General features: G+C 42.2%; 1 protein-coding gene across 2 annotated transcripts in view; it reads right to left on the reverse strand.

Annotated features, from left to right (window-relative positions):
* Window positions 1-20714, reverse strand: part of pdzrn3b (PDZ domain containing RING finger 3b) — a 441562-nt gene that overhangs the window by 233162 nt on the left and 187686 nt on the right. Inside the window, exon 1 of one of the 2 annotated variants that reach the window (XM_034167481.1) lies at window positions 9175-9246. The exons of the other annotated variant lie outside the window; for it this stretch is intronic. The gene's annotated coding sequence lies outside the window, so the exon portion shown is untranslated. Of the gene's footprint in view, window positions 1-9174; window positions 9247-20714 lie in introns of those variants that run through there. 2 annotated transcript variants of the gene reach the window in all.

Genomic DNA, 20714 nt, shown 5'->3' on the forward strand with positions numbered 1-20714 from the left:
CATCAGAGAACTGCACGACTGTCTGAAAGCCAGAATTCCTGATCCTTCCCCCACTACCCCTGAAAGGCCAACCTCCCCATGTTCCCCAACTTCTCCCAAAACTTCAGATGCTGAGTAAATGCTGAGGAGCGCGGACTGACGTAATGGCACTGAACACGGACTATGATCTTGGTTCTTGAGTTTGAATTGCGGACTGGTTTCAGAAATCTGAGTGTAAATAAAAACAAAGAAGGATATATGTTAGTAACGAAGGTTGGGTAAATGTCTGTCCTTACCATCATCTGCGTAACACAGATAAAGCTAAATGCATACACATAGATATCACATTGCAAAGTTATAAAAAGGGGACCCTTACACGGCGTGTTTGTAGATTTAGTAGTAAAGATGCACCATAGCGACCCCTTTTTCTTAAATTATAGCATGCCTCAAGAGACATGCATTGCCTAAATTTGGCATCTGGCCAAAAAGGGCATTAGAAAACAAGCTGAAAAAGAAGAAAAACAAAGTGGAGAATGTTGAGAAATGGCCTATAATGAAAACCATTATATGATTGACTAAGGCAAATGACTTAAGGACGGACATGAAGGGAAACCATTTATTGTGTTTATCATTTAACTAGACATAGCTGCGCTAACCTTAGAATAGTTTCTTGATTGGTTGACTAAATAGTGGTAACGTAGGGGTTATTTGATGCATTTAAATAATAAATGTGTGATGCTTTAACAAAATAATATGTAGAACCAAGTATAATGGGTTGGAGCCTCTGGTTGAGTGAGTCAATAGATGCCAGAAGATGATTGGTTGCACTGATGTCAATGTAAAGCCTTTGCCATGATTAAGAAGTTGCTGTAACTTGTTTTATGTGGCCATTTTAAGTGCCTTCAATTACACCAAAACTCAATGTTTGAATGTCACCTTGTGTTGATATAATCCAGCTAATTGCTCACCTTGTGCCTTAGTATGTAGGTTCACCTGCAGTGCAATATATTTACCGTGTGAAGTATCACTGATATTCATATCCGCACCAGAGTTATCAGTAAGTCGAGTGCTGTGTTTTTCTTTTTTATTGCGATGCACAAATGAGGATGTCTTGTCAGTAAACAACCCAAGAGTATAGTTGATGTAATGGGACTCTTTCGAGTCCCAGAGGAGGGACTGTAGAAGAATTTTTAGGTCCATATTTGAACTGTGATGAACTATCAAGTGTCCTGATCCGAACTGTATGTCCTCTGGTTGAACTAGCAGGTGTTCAACCCAAAAAAGGGCTCTATTAGTCATTAGTCTGTCAGGGGCTTTCCAAGGCCTTTTAGGTGCTTTCCCGCAGGCCACGTGCGGGGGCCTCAGGCCAGCTGCACGTGTGGCTGAGGCCACGTGCGGAGGGGGCCTCAGGCCAGCTGCACCTGTGGCTGAAGGTCTTTTAAAAAAATCAGTTGTAAATCCTTCATGTTTAATGGGAGCATTTGTCACATTGAAATAATGGCCTAACACCTGCTTAGGGTTCACTAGAGGACGCTTCCAATAGAAAACCATGTCTTGGGAATGAAATAAATAAAAAAGTCGAAGGAGGAGCGATGCCCGCGGGTCTCCAATAAATAGACGAGCGCGGTTGTCATATTCAGTCTCTCTAGAGGACTCAGTTTGTCTAAGCTTTGTGTCGAAGGCTTAAATAAACTTAAAAACTTCTGTGCATTTTATCTTGCTTAAGGCTGAATTATTCTAAAGTGTTGTGTCCTCTTTCTAGCATATCACTTGCAATTAGTTTGTGTTATCTAAAAGACGACATCCTGAGAAGACCAAAAAGACGAGCCGCGACACTACCCCTACTCCTACCCCCAACCCTAACCCTAACCATAACCACCCCGACCCCTACGCTTCACATTTAACTTTGTGCAGCCACCACGAAATGAATTAGAATGAATTTGTGCTGCCGTGACGAAAATTAGGCGCTTTTCGTCACAATATCAGGAACCAGTAGATGAATGTATATTTCATGCTGCTGAATCACGACTTGCCGTGAGACCAGGTTGGAATGAACATGTAAACAATAAACTGTAGCTTTGAAATTACTCAATGCCAAAGTCAGTTTTTAATGGAATTTTAAATTTGCGTACTGCGGGGTGTCCAAAAGCATCTTGGGAATGTGATGTCACACAATGGTGGATGTTCCTGCATTTTCTGAAGAAAATACACTTCAAAACTAATAAAAGAGACCCCGAAGTCCTTTGGACAATGAAAGAGTAATTCCGTCCAAAAAGTGCCATTAATAATTCAAGGTTTATTAAAATCTCTGTGAAAGGAGACAATGATTCAACCAGAATCAAGGAAAAAAAACTTGCTGACCAGTTTTTCTGCAATAAATATCAAAATGTCATTTTTTTTTTTGGCCAATAAAAGTCAATAAATATGTTTTCTTCAAGGAATCTATGTGCAGATGTATAGAAAAGAGTGAGTTAGCAGTTTTTCAGCAATAAATTGACAACTGTGCCAAATGTAATTATGGGCCTTTTGGGTGCCCCGGGGGGGTTAGAATGATTGAATGAATCAAGAACACTGACATTTTTTTGTTTTGTTTCTAGACAGCAACACAAAGAATCTTTATACACAATCAGAAAAAAGTTACTGTTGCTCTTTGTTTTTGCAATAAATTAGAGTCAATGAGAGAGTCCAACTTAGCAGACAGTCCTCCGAGAATTGTCTGTACCAAATTTCAGGAAAACTAAACTAAACTATTAGGCCTGTAGACCTTGGTCCAAAGGACTAAGAAAACAATATGTGATGGACAAGATACTTCCACATCCGTTCCACTTGTAACTGATCCACCAAAGACTGAAAACATAGACAAAATCAAATACATGGATTAAACCAGCGGGCACATTGGCAAAATGTCTGCAGGGAAACCATCCAGGGACCAACCATCCATCTGTGTCCTGTTTGAGAGTGAGGGACCGTATCCACGACGCATCCTAAGACTCAAAGTAGCTCATAGTGACGTTATTCTAAGAAAAATCTTAGAATTCCTTGAATTCTTAGACATTTCTTAGGATTTTCCATTGGTTAGATAAAAGTTATTCACAAAGCACCATAGGCCTGAAGAGAGCTCCTCGAGTGCCTAACTGTTAAGAAGAGGGAGAAGGACTTTTAAGAAGCCTACGAGTGTCTTAAACAGAGAAGATGGCAGAAAGACAGAGAGGAAGGCGAGACATTGTCCGTACATTGAACGGCAGTGAGTCAGCAACACGCTACCAGCTCGATGGTGCAGGGATAATGTTTGTGGTTGACATCATCAGGAATGAGCTTACTTTTCCCACGCAGAATAGTAACGCAATAACACCAGAGATGAAGATCATCACAACATTCATACAATTATTAATATCAGAGTAAGTGATGTCAGCAGCCAAAGCCTCACACTCACCTGTTTGCACACAGTCTTCGCTTGTGCGCACAAGCAGAGGGAACAACACGTGGATTTGTTGGGCAATGCGCTGCCTCTTCCCTTGTGCTGTGATCCCTGTGTCGCAGACCGAAAGGTCCGCCCCTAAAAATCGATCCGCCTTTTGCATCTGCGCATGCGTCATTTCAGACCACAGCAGCACGTCTGAGACGGAGTCTCTTCACCCAAAGCAATCAAATGGATTAATGGTATTATTAACCATCAGATTATAAAGGTAAAACCTCTTAAATCAGTCTAAAGTCAGTTTTAAGCAGAAACAAAGCCGTTTTAAGCAGAAACAAGGCGAAATTCCATGGCACTTTGAACTGTCTGATGCACAGTGAACGCATCAGCTAGCAGCTCATTTAGCCGTGGCGCTCTGATCGCTTCCGCCGCCTTTTATGATGAAATAATGCTGAATTTATGTGGAAATGATTGTTGTACAAAAGCTTCAGATGTCTGTCACTGAGATAGATGATGATTGGAGTGCAGTTTGAAGCAGAAATGAGGTGTTAATTCGTGAACCGCGTCATGAACCCCGTCATCAAGGGGGAACAATTTTTAGGGGGACCGTTCGGATGGCAACACCATGGCCCAATTCAGAGTCAGAATCAGAATAGCCTTTAGTCACCAAGTATCTCCAAAGAATACAAGGAATTTGACTGCAGCTTGAACTGGACTCTCTCTGTACAAGCATGTATAAATTAACACTAAAAACAAAATATTTCACAATAAAAATGTGCAAATAAAAACTAAAAATTCACTCTTAAAACGCCTTTATTCTCCTCCATGAGTTGTGCCAACAGCAGGCACTGCTCTTCAGTCCCGTTGGGCTTCCTGGTTCTATTTTTATGCGTTTCATTGTTTGTTTTGGACATTCTGCCAAATCAAACTGCTTTTTATAAGGATGCCAGCAATCACAGGACCTGCTGACAGCTGAGTCTGAGTCCACCTCTAATATCACGGACATTAAGTAGTAAACTCACCGGCATGGAGAGTAAACTTAACAATAAGCTAATCAATATAATAATCAGCATGTGAATGAGGTACGTTCAAACATTTAGAAGCTGTGTAACAATTCATTTAATTTTGATGAGTTTCATCATCATGTCATTAAATTATTTTCACGATTAAACATTTCTTTATACAGTTCAGGTTATATGATTGGTTGATTTTACTCTCCATTCATAAGTAGGAACGTGGAGCGCAATTGTTTTTTTCTTCTCCTCTTTACCTTTTTGTAACAACCAATCACAGCTCTTAGAAGACTGCATCTTACCTTGCAACGGGGTCAACCCCGCCTCCTCACAAAGACAGACATTTCTGTCCACTCCTTGCTCAGAGTTGCTCTCAGACACCTCCTGGATCACTCTTGGGTTAGGATTTTTTGCCAGGAATTTTTAGATGAAGTTAGGAGCTCTTTGAGAGGACTTGAGATGCTTCATGGATATGGGCCCTGGTCTGTATCTGTGCCCACAATCTCAGTTCCTTTGGTCAGACACGGTCCCTTATGGACACTTTTATCGTGTCAGGTATTGTCGCAGTTTATTCTTATAACTTTCTGGTTTTATGTGTGTTCCATCTCGGGACTGTTAAGTTATTGCTTTTTATTTGTTTTACGTTTATATTTTCACCATATTCATGTTTCCTAACAACAGCAAAGCACATTTGTGAAAAGTCCTCCAGAAATAAACTTAATTTACAGTCCAGTACTCATTATTTGTTCTCCACGGTGGAAAAGCACCTCTAATGAGTCATCAAGGCTGCTGGGTCTTTTTGTACCCTCCAGTTCAACTTATCCACGGGTGTCTTTCAGCTTTCAGCCTGCCTGCCAACACCCAAAACCGCATAAACGGCCCGAGTTTTACACCACTGTGCAGATTCTGTCGATTTAACACTCCCCGTTTGTGTTTGAGCTTTCAGAAAAATATTAATTTCAGATTACAGTGAGCAAATGCGATCATGAGTGTTTAAAAATACTGAGGAGTACCTCAGGCTTTAAAACCCAAATGCAGTTCGCAGCCAAGTGGTTGAATATGATCCATATCTGAGGTTGTGACTGTGCAGTTGTGTGTTTGGCAGAATAGGAGTTTGCCAGCAAAACTATCAACATTTAAGGATGTGTGGTTTGGCAAAAGTGGAGGAAGGTTTGGACGGGAAATGAGGTTGAATGTGAGACTGTACAAGATGCTCGGTTCCTCAGTCCCAACAGTTGGGTTGGCTGGACCACTGGAGAACTAAGTTAAAATGTTCTACTTAACCAAGGAACCAAAATACATCCTCAGTTCGGTCTCCGGGTGACACAGCTGTTTCTACTCAAGAAAGGGTCTGGGCAGAGATTATTATTAAGATTATAGACAGAACTGTGATGATGTCAACAATCAGGAGCAATACATGGTTAGAATCTGGCCAAGGAAAATGACCAAGCATTCAAAATGTGGGCAAATCCAAGACCACAAGGTCAAAATCCTTTCTTTTACATCTTTGTAATTCAAAGGGCAAAAATTTAGAGACCATAAATCCAAATCCTCAGAGATGACAGAGAAAAGTAAATTTTCAAGTCTGACGTGAAACTGACAAAATGTTCCACACAGTCGGTGCACGATATGAGAAAGCTCTACCACCCGCCGTTTGCTTCTTAATCTTAGGGACACACAACAAATGAGCTCTTTGTGATAGTAGCACACATACGTAAGGATTCAGTAAGGGCGAGCCCCCACTCAGCATCTAGCAACTCAACAAAGTTCCATCAATTTTGTAAACCAGCTCATTCCACTTAAGGGTCACGTGGGGCTGGAACCTACCTTAGTAGTCATTGGGCGAGAGGCGTAACCAATGAAGAAACTGTAACACATGCATGATATAATCTAATTTTCTAATACTTGTCTGAATCATTTGAAGATGTTTGGAACCCAAAAAACAAAACATTCCAATAATCAATTATGGATGACACAAAACCATGGTCTGATCTTTGCAATGTTGCATAAGATGAAAACAGCAACCCTGGCCACTTCCTTGATATGAACATCAAAAGAAAGAGTCTTATCCAAGATCAAACCAAGATTTTTTTTGTCTGTATTATTGTGCTGAATCAGAGAGATACTGTGAAATAATCAAACAGGTGTCTCAGCCTGGCCAGTCAAATGATCATCATCTGTGTCTTATCAGAGTTCAGAAGCAGGAAACTACATGCTGTGAAGCTCTGCACAACAGCCACACAGGCCTACGAACATAGCAATACTGGGCACATTATTGCAAAAACTGGCATGTATAATTGCAAGTCATCAGCATACCAAACAAAATAAACCAGAAAGCTGCATAAAAGTGCCACATGCAAAGAAAACAGCAGCAGGCCAAGAAAGATCCCTTGGGATGCCATGCTTAACCGCAGAGGTTTCAACTGATAAAAAATATTGTGACTGAACAGCCACAAAAGCACTGCACCAGAAACACCAGACACATTTTACATTCCAACAAAGTGCCACGATCAACTGCATCAGATTTAAGCAATCAAATCCAACAACAATAACCTGTACGTATTTTCCAAAGCACGGTCAGTTGTTTACTACTCATCTTACTTTTATTCAATGCAATTTATGTACGAAAAAACCCTGCATTATGACAATAAAATGCCATGTGTAGCTGTTTCTTCACAGCTATAAGATGTACATAAAAATAAAAAAAATCTGTGTCTCTGGGCTGTCTGTGGATTTGCCTTTAACTTTCCACTTTGAAATGGGCAAATTGGAAGCTGCAATTAAAATGCACCCAATTAAACACCATCCTTCCTGTGTGCATTAACTGCATCAAACCTGCGAGTCACTGACGTCACCAAATTGTTGGATTCGTCTGTTGTTGTCTTTGTCTTGCAGTTGTTTCTTTCTTGTCCCTGCAGTGTCCTCTTCAGGACGTAACCCGAAGTCCTAAAGGCTTCTGCAAATCAAATCATATTTAAATCCTAAATTTGAAAAAAAGAAAACAGTATGTTGATGGAATGTATTGTGATATATTTGCTGCTTTCCAAAACTGTGACCCCTTTGTGCACGTGTCACTGCTCTCACATAGGGCAAATGATTATTTGGATCATCGATGAATCTGATGGGGTTTCGACACGATTAATCGATTAATGGGATTAGCGGGGAATTTTAAAAAAATATGCCAGGGAAACAATTTTTCTCTCCTTCCATCACTTTATTTAACAACAGAATATTATTTGAAAACTTAAAATAATTGAAAATCAACAAATCGTCAAATTTCCCTTGGCTGTTGAAATATAAAATAATAACGAATAAAACAGTTTATAATAAAGAACAAAATAATTATTTCAAATGACATTGTTTTATCAAAGTTCTGAGTTGCCATAACAACGAAACAACATTGAAACATATAAATGTTATAAAATATATGGTGAAAAAAAGCGGTATTTTTGTTGCTGCAAATAAGCAATTAGCATAACCAGTTAACCATAAAACCTAAATCAAAAACTGTAGCCTGACTCATTATATGTGCAACATTCTCTGTATAACTTGTAAACTATGTGGTCATTTCACAATGACACATGTGACTCATGTCTCTTTCTCTAAAATTGTATTGTAGCATTATTAGTTATTATTACTATTATTATTGTTGCTATTATTATTAATATATAAAGAAAAATAAATTAAAAAAATTATAATTTATAATACATTTGACTCTTTTAAGACAACAAACGCTGAGCCATTAATTACTATACAGAAAACACATGCACAAACATGCTGAAATGCCAGCAGCTTAATGCTAACTTTAACATTGAAAACGCCATAGACATGCTAATGCATTAGCATCGGCGTTAGCATAAAATCCATCTATCAACTGTTTCAGAAGACCATAACAGGTCAGTTTAACATAAAAAAGGTAAATATTCCTCACAGACATGTGCTCTTTAGGGTTTTAGTGGGGGAAAAATTAAGATAAAGCGAAATAAAACAAATGAAACCAATGAAGCAGCAGCTCAAAGCACTCCTTCATTGGTTCAAGATTCAAAGCAAAGCTCGGCTGATTATATGGAAGAAACGAAACATTTGCGGTAAAACAAAGTTATTTAGCAACTAATCGATCACTAAATTAGTTGACAACTATTTTAATAATCGATTTTAATCGATTAACTCGATTAGTTGTTTCAGCTCTACTCTCACATCAGGTGTCACCACTCGTGTGTTTGCCCCGGTGCCTTTCATTCGGACTCGTCACATTCTCGTCACAACACAAATCGTTCTTTAGCACCAGTCCAAGGATTATACAAAGCAGTCACTCAATCCAGGCTAAAGCTCCATTATCATTCTGCCAGTACTCCAGCCATTAAACTGCCACGGCCAAATGACTCCTTTTGTGACAACCACAGACTAGAAAAGGAGAGATACCACTGCCTCGTGCGTGTAATCAGCGACCAACTTTGACTGGCGTGCAGCATTATTAGCACGACAGACGGCGAGGAACAGGAGCTCGCAGATTACAATTTACACACTATCTTCTAACGCCGCTGAAGTCACGAACCTGTCATAACACCAGCTACCCTGAGGGACATATCGCACGTCTCGCACGTCTCACACACACACACACACACACACACACACACACACACACACACACACACACACACACACACACACACACACACACACACACACACACACACACACACTGGGACAGGGTGCCATGAAGGAGCGAATAATAGAGACAAGCTGACATTGTGGTGCTTTACTTACATGGCAGATCAAAGAGGCTTTTTAACGGGGAAATCTCTCTTACCTGCAGGGGAACAAAAGCAAAAGACAGAAACGGAGAATGTTAAGTGTTCTGCTCAAAGTGCTTCATGTCAGTTGTCAACCAGCTGGTTTGTCTTCACTCTGTTCCTGCAGAAAGATGCGACTGGTTGTCCATATTTGGCTGTGCGCGCTCCTCGAGACGTTCTGTTTAGTGACACAGTGCCTGGTCTCTGCTGCTGGGAATGCTGGGTAAAATTCCTCAGCCCAGTTCAATCTCAGCATGACACGAGCCAACATACAGGATCCTCACGAGAACAGGAGTACAGATGATACTCACAATAAAAACAACAACAACAAAAAAATAAGAGTTTAAATGCAAAACATGTCCAAAAAAAACATTTTTGCTGACACCAACATGGCAGCTTTGTTCACTATCATGTTATGTTTCGGACGCAGCCCGGAGAACCGACCAGCGTTTGAAGGACCCAGTATAAAATAAGCAGAGCACGGAACAAAGGATAACAGAGTTTAATAAACATAACAGTGATGTGCAAAATATAAAAGTGCGCGGTCTGGCGTGGTGGTTTTGCGGTGCGCTCCCAGCAGCGCCAACAGTCCGGAGCCAGAACCAATTCGGACCCAAGGACCCCGCCGACACCCCCCAGGTGGCCGCGACAAACCGAGTCTGTGAAAGAAGGAATCCTTATGTGAGTCCACACTCAACACACAGAGAGAACGCTCAAAGGTGTACAAACAGCAAACACTTCCTGGCTTAATTACTAATCAGCTTCCACCCTGCAGGCATGGAACATCCAGTTCACAAAACTCCACTGCAGTGGAAGCTGATTTAAACGACCAACATACAGCTCAATATAATAAGGTGTGAGGGACACCACATTTACTGACTGTATAAATGTTAGTCACAAAATCTAACGTACCTCAGGAAGTGTGCTGACGAGCGTGAGACCTCACCCTCTCCTCTTTCACAGACCATGCATCAAACCTGGACGTTCTCTGCATCCACTGATGATGAGATGGCTCCCGAGACGACGATCTCACCCGTCTGGTCACAAGGTCGAGTCTCTGGCAAATACACACTGTGTACTCCAGTCTTAAATGCCACCATGTTCCAATCCATTGTAGATGCACCACAGCTGTGAGTCCTGACGAGCCGCAGGTGATCAGCCTCAGGTGATCAGGGTGAGGTCCTGATAAACTCAGCTACACAGCCACTCAGTCCCAAATGCAAGCCACCTGGAAGGAAAAACAAAAGACAGGACAGAAAACAGAAACAAAAGGCAGCCAGGCCCCCCCCAGCCATACAACAGTACCCCACCCTCACGGGAAGCCTCCCGGCGACCACACAAACCTGGCCCAGGAGAAACACCCCCCTCCAGGGACCATGGCTGGAAACCGTATCCGCATTCATCTTCCAACAGAATCTTCATCTAACAGAATGGTTGATGTCTTCTCCTCTGGCTGCATCTTTGCCCCTGTTTCTATGAGTCAATTAGCACAGGTGTGGCCAGGAGTTCTTGAACCTGTGCGGTCAGCCTTTGTCCAACCATGTTCACAGTCTGATTAGTCATAAAACAAAAAAGACAAACACAAACAACTAAAACACCCCCCCCCTCCCCAGGGGACCGTCCCATCAAACCCCGGGAAGAGGAGAAAAGAAAAACACAACCCGAACTTAAGCTTACGAATAAAAAGCCGCAGGTGATCAGCCTCAGATGATCAGGGTGAGGTCCTGATAAACTCAGCTACACAGCCACTCAGTCCCAAATGCAAGCCACCTGGAAGGAAAAACAAAAGACAGGACAGAAAACAGAAACAAAAGGCAGCCAGGCCCCCCCCAGCCATACAACATATCAGTCTACAAAATATTAAAGAGGGAGAGCTCCTGGTGAAATTCTATTGTACCTGCATTAATCGTAAACTAGCGCGTTGTCTGTGGGGATCCATGGGCTCTTGATTGGATCATGATTATAAAACAGGTAGCTGACATTTTTCAAGGGTGGTAATAAATTATGCAAAGTTCTATGATGAGTTGGAATGCTGTGTGAGTCCAGAATGTATTTTGAACCTTAGACCTCAACAGTTTTTAGAAGAACTCAACCCTTTTATTTCCTGTTAATTATGTAAATTTTTTTAATGTTAATTTACTGTCTTAATGTATTTATAAATTGTTTAGGTTTTGTCATCATATACACACTATTATCATTATCATTATTATTATTATTTTATTATTACTTCTATTTTGCCATTTGATTTTTAAATTGACCATAATGGAAATAAGTGTTTTCAATTTCTTGTGTCATCCTCGTTTTTTAACGTATTTACAATTATATTATGTACTTACATTGAACTTATTAAACAAAATCATGCACACACACGCATGCTTTTAATATAAAGCTGATGTACTGTCCCCTGCTGTATTTGCATGTGAGTCAAGAATGTAATTAGCAACATCCATTGTTGATATCAAATATCTGCAGTTTCTCCAAAATTGTTATATCCTACCAATGTTCTATTTTGGCGGCGTTCATCCTTCACCAAAAATACATATGCATACCAAATGGCAAATGCCGGGTCTCCCCAGTTTGTTTGTGAATGAAGTTTTATGTACACGCACACACACACACACACACACACACACACACACACGAAACACAGCTTTTTCTGTTTTCTACATTGTCCCACAAGCAGGTGCTTTTAATTTTACACACCCACAAAGAGATGGTGGCGAAAGACATCAAACGCAGAGTACACTTTTCACTCATGGTAATGGCAACATGACACCTAACTAAACTGAGTAAACTAATTCTGACGCACTTTATGTAAAGGGGAAGAATAATGTCTTCACTTTATTTACGGTCGGGTCTTGACCATGCTGTGAGCAGTCCAAGTGTACTGAGTTCTAAGTTTACCAAGTTATTCTTGAAAGAATACTTTGAGAAATGATGAGGGAACAACTTCACACACACTGCAGCTGATGCTGCTCTGACAGTTCGATTAGCTGTATCATCCACTGCTGAGTATGAAGATGCCGCTGTTTCAGCCTCTGAGATGGACAAGACCCATCCACCTGCACTATCTTTTTAAAATTGCTACATAAAATCGATTCTTATCTGGACACTTACTGTTGTGCAAGCTGCTGTGCGGGCTGTGCACTTTGGTGCCAGCATGTGCTTCCTTGTTCTGTGAAGGTTGGAGTGTATGATTTGTGTTTAGAGTGTGTTATATGAACGCACAGGTTGTTACAGATATTAAACAAAATACAAAAAACACCCTCAGCCATATAAGCATAAAAAATAGGAAACAGAATGTGACCTTTTGACCTCTTAATATAGGTCAAGATTAGTCATCTTTGAACAATGTTCCCTTTGAAGCCCCTGGACTGTACTTATGCTGCGATAGGACTGAAATAGGACTAGACTTATGCTGGGCACAGACAGACGGACAGGGGGACAGACAGAGGGACAGACAGACAGACATGAAGACAGATGGACAGACAGATAGACAGACAGACAGACAGACAAAGGGACAGACAGATGGACGCAAAGCCTTCACAATATCCAATGGCCATATTTTGGCCTCGGGTAAAAATGGATTATCAACTGTCCATGTTTGTCCAGACTCCCTGCTCCATTGGTTTGGAAGAATGAGTTTAAATGGACTTGGATTCAAAGTGGCATTCCACGGCTCCGGTGTTGGAACATTCTGGGTCTAAGCTGACGGAGAGAGGCCATTAATGTGGTTCTGCTGTTTTAGTTTACTCATACTTGATTTATTTGGGATATTTTAATATTTTTCAGACATTCCAATGTCTGAATATTCTGAAGAATTATAAGATTGTTGCTGTTTATAAAGAGTGCACTTGCGTTACTGTGGTATTACATCATGACAGGAGTGACATAAAATGGCCATTAAACGACACGTATTCCCAGGACAATACGTCATAAAGTCAACTTAGTTAATGTGACAATCCCCCCCTTTTTTTTTTTTACCACCAAGCTCGTGACAGGACAAGATGTGACAAACTGGACATGAATTTCAGCTGGAGTACAATGAACCGGAGAGAGAAGTCAGAGTGAAGGTCTTAATTCTCTAATTACTCGTCCCCGGGTCAAAGGCCCCACGGGTCTGACTCTAATCTGTGTCCTCAGACCACTTCAAAGAAACATGATTACAAGGAAAAGAAGAATGAAGCAGGAGGGGGAAGGCAAACAGGACAGAAAGACAAGGAAGAAAGGAGAGAAGGATGGAAGAAGGAAAGAAGGATGGGAGGAAGGAGAGAAGATGGCCAGAGCCAGAATGGAAACATATCTTTCAGATCCCAGCTGATGCTTCCCTGGCGGAGCTCTTGAAAGGCAAAGCCACATGAGACTCCGTGTAAATACGCTGCGTTCAAGGACACGAGGCACATGGGTGCATCCTGCACGGGAGAAGCGCTTTTTCCATTCTCACATAAATCGCAGCCTCTCATGATGAGGAAACCGAGAAGACAAATGCGTCCGAATACCCCAACTCTTCCCTTGAATCTGTGAACTTTATCCAAAAAACACTCCCATTTCTTCCGTGATTTAAAGACCATTCAGAGTGGAGATAAGAAAAGGAAAGGCCAACATTTTCCAGTAGGACAGAGATCGAGTGGTTCCAGGTCGACCTGAGCTGAGGTTTTACCTTCTAACATCTTCACCAGTGGGATGTTTGACTGGTCAGTCTTTGTCTTTAAACAGACGGTTCCTTACTGAGACGGACAGCGACCACATTCAGTCTGTGAAACAGATCTGTAAGGACATCCAGGGAACACTGGCCGGATTTTCAAACCACAGAATGCTGCATGAACGTGCTGCAGTTTGCACACACACGGTCAAAATACTGTGCCCTCACGGGCAAAATACCATGTCCACACAGGCAAAATACCACGTCCACACGGTCAAAATACTGTGTCCTCTCAAGCAAAATACTACGTCCTCACGGGCAAAATGCCACGTCCACACGGTCAAAATACTGTGTCCTCACGAGCAAAATACCACGTCCTCACGGGCAAAATACCACGTCCACACGGTCAAAATACTGTGTCCTCACGAGCAAAATACCACGTCCTCACGGGCAAAATACCACATCCACACGGGCAAAATACCACGTCCACACAGGCAAAATACCACGGCCACACGGTCAAAATACAACGTCCACACAGTCAAAATACCACGTCCACACGGTCAAAATACTGTGTCCTCACGAGCAAAATACCACATCCTCACGGGCAAAATACCACGTCCACACGGTCAAAATACTGTGTCCTCACGAGCAAAATACCACATCCTCACGGGCAAAATACCACGTCCACAAGGGCAAAATACCACGTCCACAAGGGCAAAATACCACGTCCACACGGTCAAAATACTGTGTCCTCACGAGCAAAATACCACGTCCTCATGGGCAAAATACCACGTCCACACAGGCAAAATACCACGTCCACAAAGTCAAAATACCACGTCCTCACGGACAAAATACCACGTCCACACGGTCAAAATACTGTGTCCTCACGAGCAAAATACCACGTCCTCACTGGCAAAATACCACATCCACATGGTCAAAATACTGTGTCCTCACGAGCAAAATACCACGTCCTCACGGGCAAAATACCACATCCACACGGGCAAAATACCACGTCCACACAGGCAAAATACCACGGCCACACGGTCAAAATACAACGTCCACACAGGCAAAATACCACGTCCACACGGTCAAAATACTGTGTCCTCACGAGCAAAATACCACATCCTCACGGGCAAAATACCACGTCCACACGGTCAAAATACTGTGTCCTCACGAGCAAAATACCACATCCTCACGGGCAAAATACCACGTCCACAAGGGCAAAATACCACGTCCACACGGTCAAAATACTGTGTCCTCACGAGCAAAATACCACGTCCTCATGGGCAAAATACCACGTCCACACAGGCAAAATACCACGTCCTCACAGGCAAAATACCACGTCCACACGGTCAAAATACTGTGTCCTCACGAGCAAAATACCACGTCCTCACGGGCAAAATACCACGTCCACACAGGCAAAATACCACGTCCACACGGTCAAAATACAACGTCCACACAGGCAAAATACCACGTCCACACGGTCAAAATACTGTGTCCTCACGAGCAAAATACCACGTCCTCATGGGCAAAATACCACGTCCACACAGGCAAAATACCACGTCCACACAGGCAAAATACCACGTCCACACAGTCAAAATGCTGTGTCCTCACAAGCAAAATACCATGTCCTCAAGGGCAAAATACCACGTCCACACGGTCAAAATACTGTGTCCTCACGAGCAAAATACCACGTCCACACGGTCAAAATACTGTGTCCTCACGAGAAAAATACCACGTCCACACGGGCAAAATACCATGTCCACAAGGGTAAAATACCATGTCCTCAAGGGCAAAATACCATGTCCTCAAGGGCAAAATACTGTGTCTCCATGAGCAAAATACCATGACCAAAAGGGCAAAATACCATGTCCTCATGGGAAAAATACCATGTCCTCAAAGGCAAAATACCATGTCCTCATAAGCAAAATACTATGTCCACACAGGGAAAATGCCATGTCCACAAGGACAAAATACTGTGTCCTCATAAGCAAAATACCACATCCACACATGGAAAATACCACGTCCACAAGAGCAAAATACCGTGTCCTCATGGGCAAAATACCATGTCCTCTGGAAAAATACCACGTCCACACGGGCAAAATACCGTGTCCACATGAACAAAATACCACATCCTCATGAGCAAAATGCCACGTCCACAAGGGCAAAATACCATGTCCTCATGAGAAAAATACTATGTCCACAAAGACAAAATACCGTGTCCTCATGAGCAAAATACTACGTCCACAAGGACAAAATACCGCATCCTCATGAGCAAAATACCACTTCCACAAGGCCAAAATACTACGTCCACAAGGACAAAATATCGCATCCTCATGAGCAAAACACCATGTCCACAAGGGAAAAATACCATGTTCTCACGGGCAAAATACCACGTCCACACGAGGAAAATCCTGCATCCTCACTAGCAAAATACCATGTCCACAAGGGCAAAATACCACATCCTCATGAGCAAAATACTAGGTCCACAAGGGCAAAATACCACGTCTCACGGGAAAAATACCACGTCCACATGGGAAAAATCCTGCATCCTCACGAACAAAATACCATGTCCACAAGGGTAAAATACCATGTCCTCAAGGGCAAAATACCATGTCCTCAAGGGCAAAATACCGTGTCTTCATGAGCAAAATACCATGACCAAAAGGGCAAAATACCATGTCCTCATGGGCAAAATACCATGTCCTCAAAGGCAAAATACCATGTCCACACGGTCAAAATACTGTGTCCTCACGAGCAAAATACCACGTCCTCATGGGCAAAATACCACGTCCACACAGGCAAAATACCACGTCCACACAGGCAAAATACCACGTCCACACAGTCAAAATGCTGTGTCCTCACAAGCAAAATACCATGTCCTCAAGGGCAAAATACCACGTCCACACGGTCAAAATACTGTGTCCTCACGAGCAAAATACCACGTCCACACGGTCAAAATACTGTGTCCTCACGAGAAAAATACCACGTCCACACGGGCAAAATACCATGTCCACAAGGGTAAAATACCATGTCCTCAAGGGCAAATACCATGTCCTCAAGGGCAAAATACTGTGTCTCCATGAGCAAAATACCATGACCAAAAGGGCAAAATACCATGTCCTCATGGGCAAAATACCATGTCCTCAAAGGCAAAATACCATGTCCTCATAAGCAAAATACTACGTCCACACAGGGAAAATGCCATGTCCACAAGGACAAAATACTGTGTCCTCATAAGCAAAATACCACATCCACACATGGAAAATACCACGTCCACAAGAGCAAAATACCGTGTCCTCATGGGCAAAATACCATGTCCTCTGGCAAAATACCACGTCCACACGGGCAAAATACCGTGTCCACATGAACAAAATACCACATCCTCATGAGCAAAATGCCACGTCCACAAGGGCAAAATACCATGTCCTCATGAGAAAAATACTATGTCCACAAAGACAAAATACCGTGTCCTCATGAGCAAAATACTACGTCCACAAGGACAAAATACCGCATCCTCATGAGCAAAATACCACTTCCACAAGGCCAAAATACTACGTCCACAAGGACAAAATATCGCATCCTCATGAGCAAAACACCATGTCCACAAGGGAAAAATACCATGTTCTCACGGGCAAAATACCACGTCCACACGAGGAAAATCCTGCATCCTCACTAGCAAAATACCATGTCCACAAGGGCAAAATACCACATCCTCATGAGCAAAATACTAGGTCCACAAGGGCAAAATACCACGTCTCACGGGAAAAATACCACGTCCACATGGGAAAAATCCTGCATCCTCACGAACAAAATACCATGTCCACAAGGGTAAAATACCATGTCCTCAAGGGCAAAATACCATGTCCTCAAGGGCAAAATACCGTGTCTTCATGAGCAAAATACCATGACCAAAAGGGCAAAATACCATGTCCTCATGGGCAAAATACCATGTCCTCAAAGGCAAAATACCATGTCCTCATAAGCAAAATACCACGTCCACACAGGGAAAATACCATGTCCACAAGGACAAAATACCATGTCCTCATAAGCAAAATACCACATCCACACAGGGAAAATACCACGTCCACAAGAGCAAAATACCGTGTCCTCATGGGCAAAATACCATGTCCTCATTGGCAAAATACCACGTCCACACGGGCAAAATACCATGTTCACATGAACAAAATACCACATCCTCATGAGCAAAATGCCACGTCCACAAGGGCAAAATACCATGTCCTCATGAGCAAAATACTATGTCCACAAGGACAAAATACCGTGTCCTCATGAGCAAAATACTACATCCACAAGGACAAAATACCGCATTCTCATGAGCAAAATACCACTTCCACAAGGGCAAAACACCATGTCCACAAGGGCAAAATACCATGTTCTCACGGGCAAAATACCACGTCCACACGAGGAAAATCCTGCATCCTCACGAGCAAAATACCATGTCCACAAGGGAAAAATACCACATCCTCATGAGCAAAATACTAGGTCCACAAGGGCAAAATACCACGTCTCACGGGAAAAATACCACGTCCACATGGTAAAAATCCTGCATCCTCACGAGCAAAATACCATGTCCACAAGGGTAAAATACCTTGTCCTCAAGGGCAAAATACCATGTCCTCAAGGGCAAAATACCGTCTTCATGAGCAAAATACCATGACCAAAAGTGCAAAATACCACATCCTCATGAGCAAAATACCACTTCCACAAGGGCAAAATACCATGTCCACAAGGGCAAAATACTGCATCCTCATGAGCAAAATACCACTTCCACAAGGGCAAAATACCATGTCCATAAGGGCAAAATACTGCATTCTCATGAGCAAAACACCATGTCCACAAGGGCAAAATACCATGTTCTCACGGGCAAAATACCACGTCCACAAGAGCAAAATACTATGTCCACAAGGGCAAAATACCATGTCCTCACGGGCAAAATACTAGGTCCACAAGGGCAAAATACCACATCTCACGGGAAAAATACCACGTCCACACGGGAAAAATCCTGCATCCTCACGAGCAAAATATCACGTCCACATGGGCAAAATACCGTGTCCTCATGAGCAAAATACCACGTCCACAAGAGCAAAATACTATGTCCACAAGGGCAAAATACCATGTCCTCACGGGCAAAATACCGTGTCCTCATGAGCAAAATATCACTTCCACAAGGGCAAAATACCGTGTCCACAAGGGCAAAATACAGTGTCCTCATGAGCAAAACACCATGTCCACAAGGGCAAAATACCGCATTCTCATGAGCAAAACACCATGTCCACAAGGGCAAAATACCATGTTCTCACGGGCAAAATACCACGTCCACACGAGGAAAATCTTGCATCCTCACTAGCAAAATACCATGTCCACAAGGGCAAAATACCACATCCTCATGAGCAAAATACTAGGTCCACAAGAGCAAAATACCACGTCCTCACGGGAAAAATACCATGTCCACATGAGAAAAATCCTGCATCCTCACGAGCGAAATATCACGTCAACATGGGCAAAATACCGTGTCCTCATGAGCAAAATACCACGTCCACAAGAGCAAAATACCACGTCCACAAGGGCAAAATACCATGTCCTCACGGGCAAAATACCCCATCCACACAGGCAAAATACCACGTCCGCACAAGGAAAATCCCGCATCCTCACTAGCAAAATACCATGTCCACAAGGGCAAAATACCACATCCTTATGAGCAAAATACTATGTCCACAAGGGCAAAATACCGTGTCCTCATGAGCAAAACACCATGTCCACAAGGGCAAAATACCATGTCCACACAAGGAAAATCCTGCATCCTCACTAGCAAAATACCATGTCCACAAGGGCAAAATACCACGTCCTCATGAGCAAAATACTAGGTCCACAAGGGCAAAATACCACGTCCTCACGGAAAAAATACTACGTCCACATGGGAATAGGGATGGGTATCGAGAACCGGTTCCTTTCGGGTATCGTTAAGAAATGATTCGATCCACCGACATCAATAAGCTTTGTGCTTAACGATTCTGTTATCGGTCCTTCAGAGTGCCCGTTGTTTTGGCGGGTGTTTGTCAGGAAAATGATCATTTCTCTTCATTGATTACAGACCCTGCAGTGGGTCCTTAATCAGCTTTTCTGCAGCGCGGCTTTGCTTTGAACCTTGAACCAATCGAAGCGTGGTTCGCAGATTGAAGCAATGCTTCGGTCGACTGCTTCATTTATTTCTTTCTTTCGCTTAATTTTCCCCCGCTAAAACCCTAAAGAGCATACGTCTGTGAGTATTATTTACCTTTTCTATGTTAAACCGACCTGTTATGGTCTTCTGAAACAGTTGATAGATGTATTTTATAACTTAAAAACGGGAGCAATGCTAACGCATTAGCATGTCTATGGCATTTTCAATGTTAAAAGTTAGCATTTAGTAACTGCAGCCGTCATCACGTTCGGGTGCATTTGTTTTCAAATTGTAATAGTCCTTAAATTTATTTTTGCTTACATATTAATAATCTAATGATTATTATATACAATTTTAGAGAAAGAGACAAAAAGATCCTGAATAGAAACACAACAGAAAATATATAATAGCAACTAACATAAATAAATAAATATATACAGAAATAAGTGTTTCCTGTGAACACCTAGTGACTCTCACACCTCCATTTCATCCCTGTCTTATTTAAGTTTAATGACAGTTTGTTTCGGTCAAACCATATTTTCAGTTTGTTAATTTCTTCAGTGATTTTCTCCAGAACTATCTGCCAAACTAGAAAACTGCTGCATCCTAGTAAGAGCAGAATACTACTGGAATGAATCTGAATAAGGAAAGTTGTATTTTTTTTTCTCACCTAAATGGATTCAGCACTCAC

This window comes from Thalassophryne amazonica, chromosome 3 (genome assembly GCF_902500255.1).
Source record: "Thalassophryne amazonica chromosome 3, fThaAma1.1, whole genome shotgun sequence".
NCBI classification, from domain to species: domain Eukaryota; kingdom Metazoa; phylum Chordata; class Actinopteri; order Batrachoidiformes; family Batrachoididae; genus Thalassophryne; species Thalassophryne amazonica.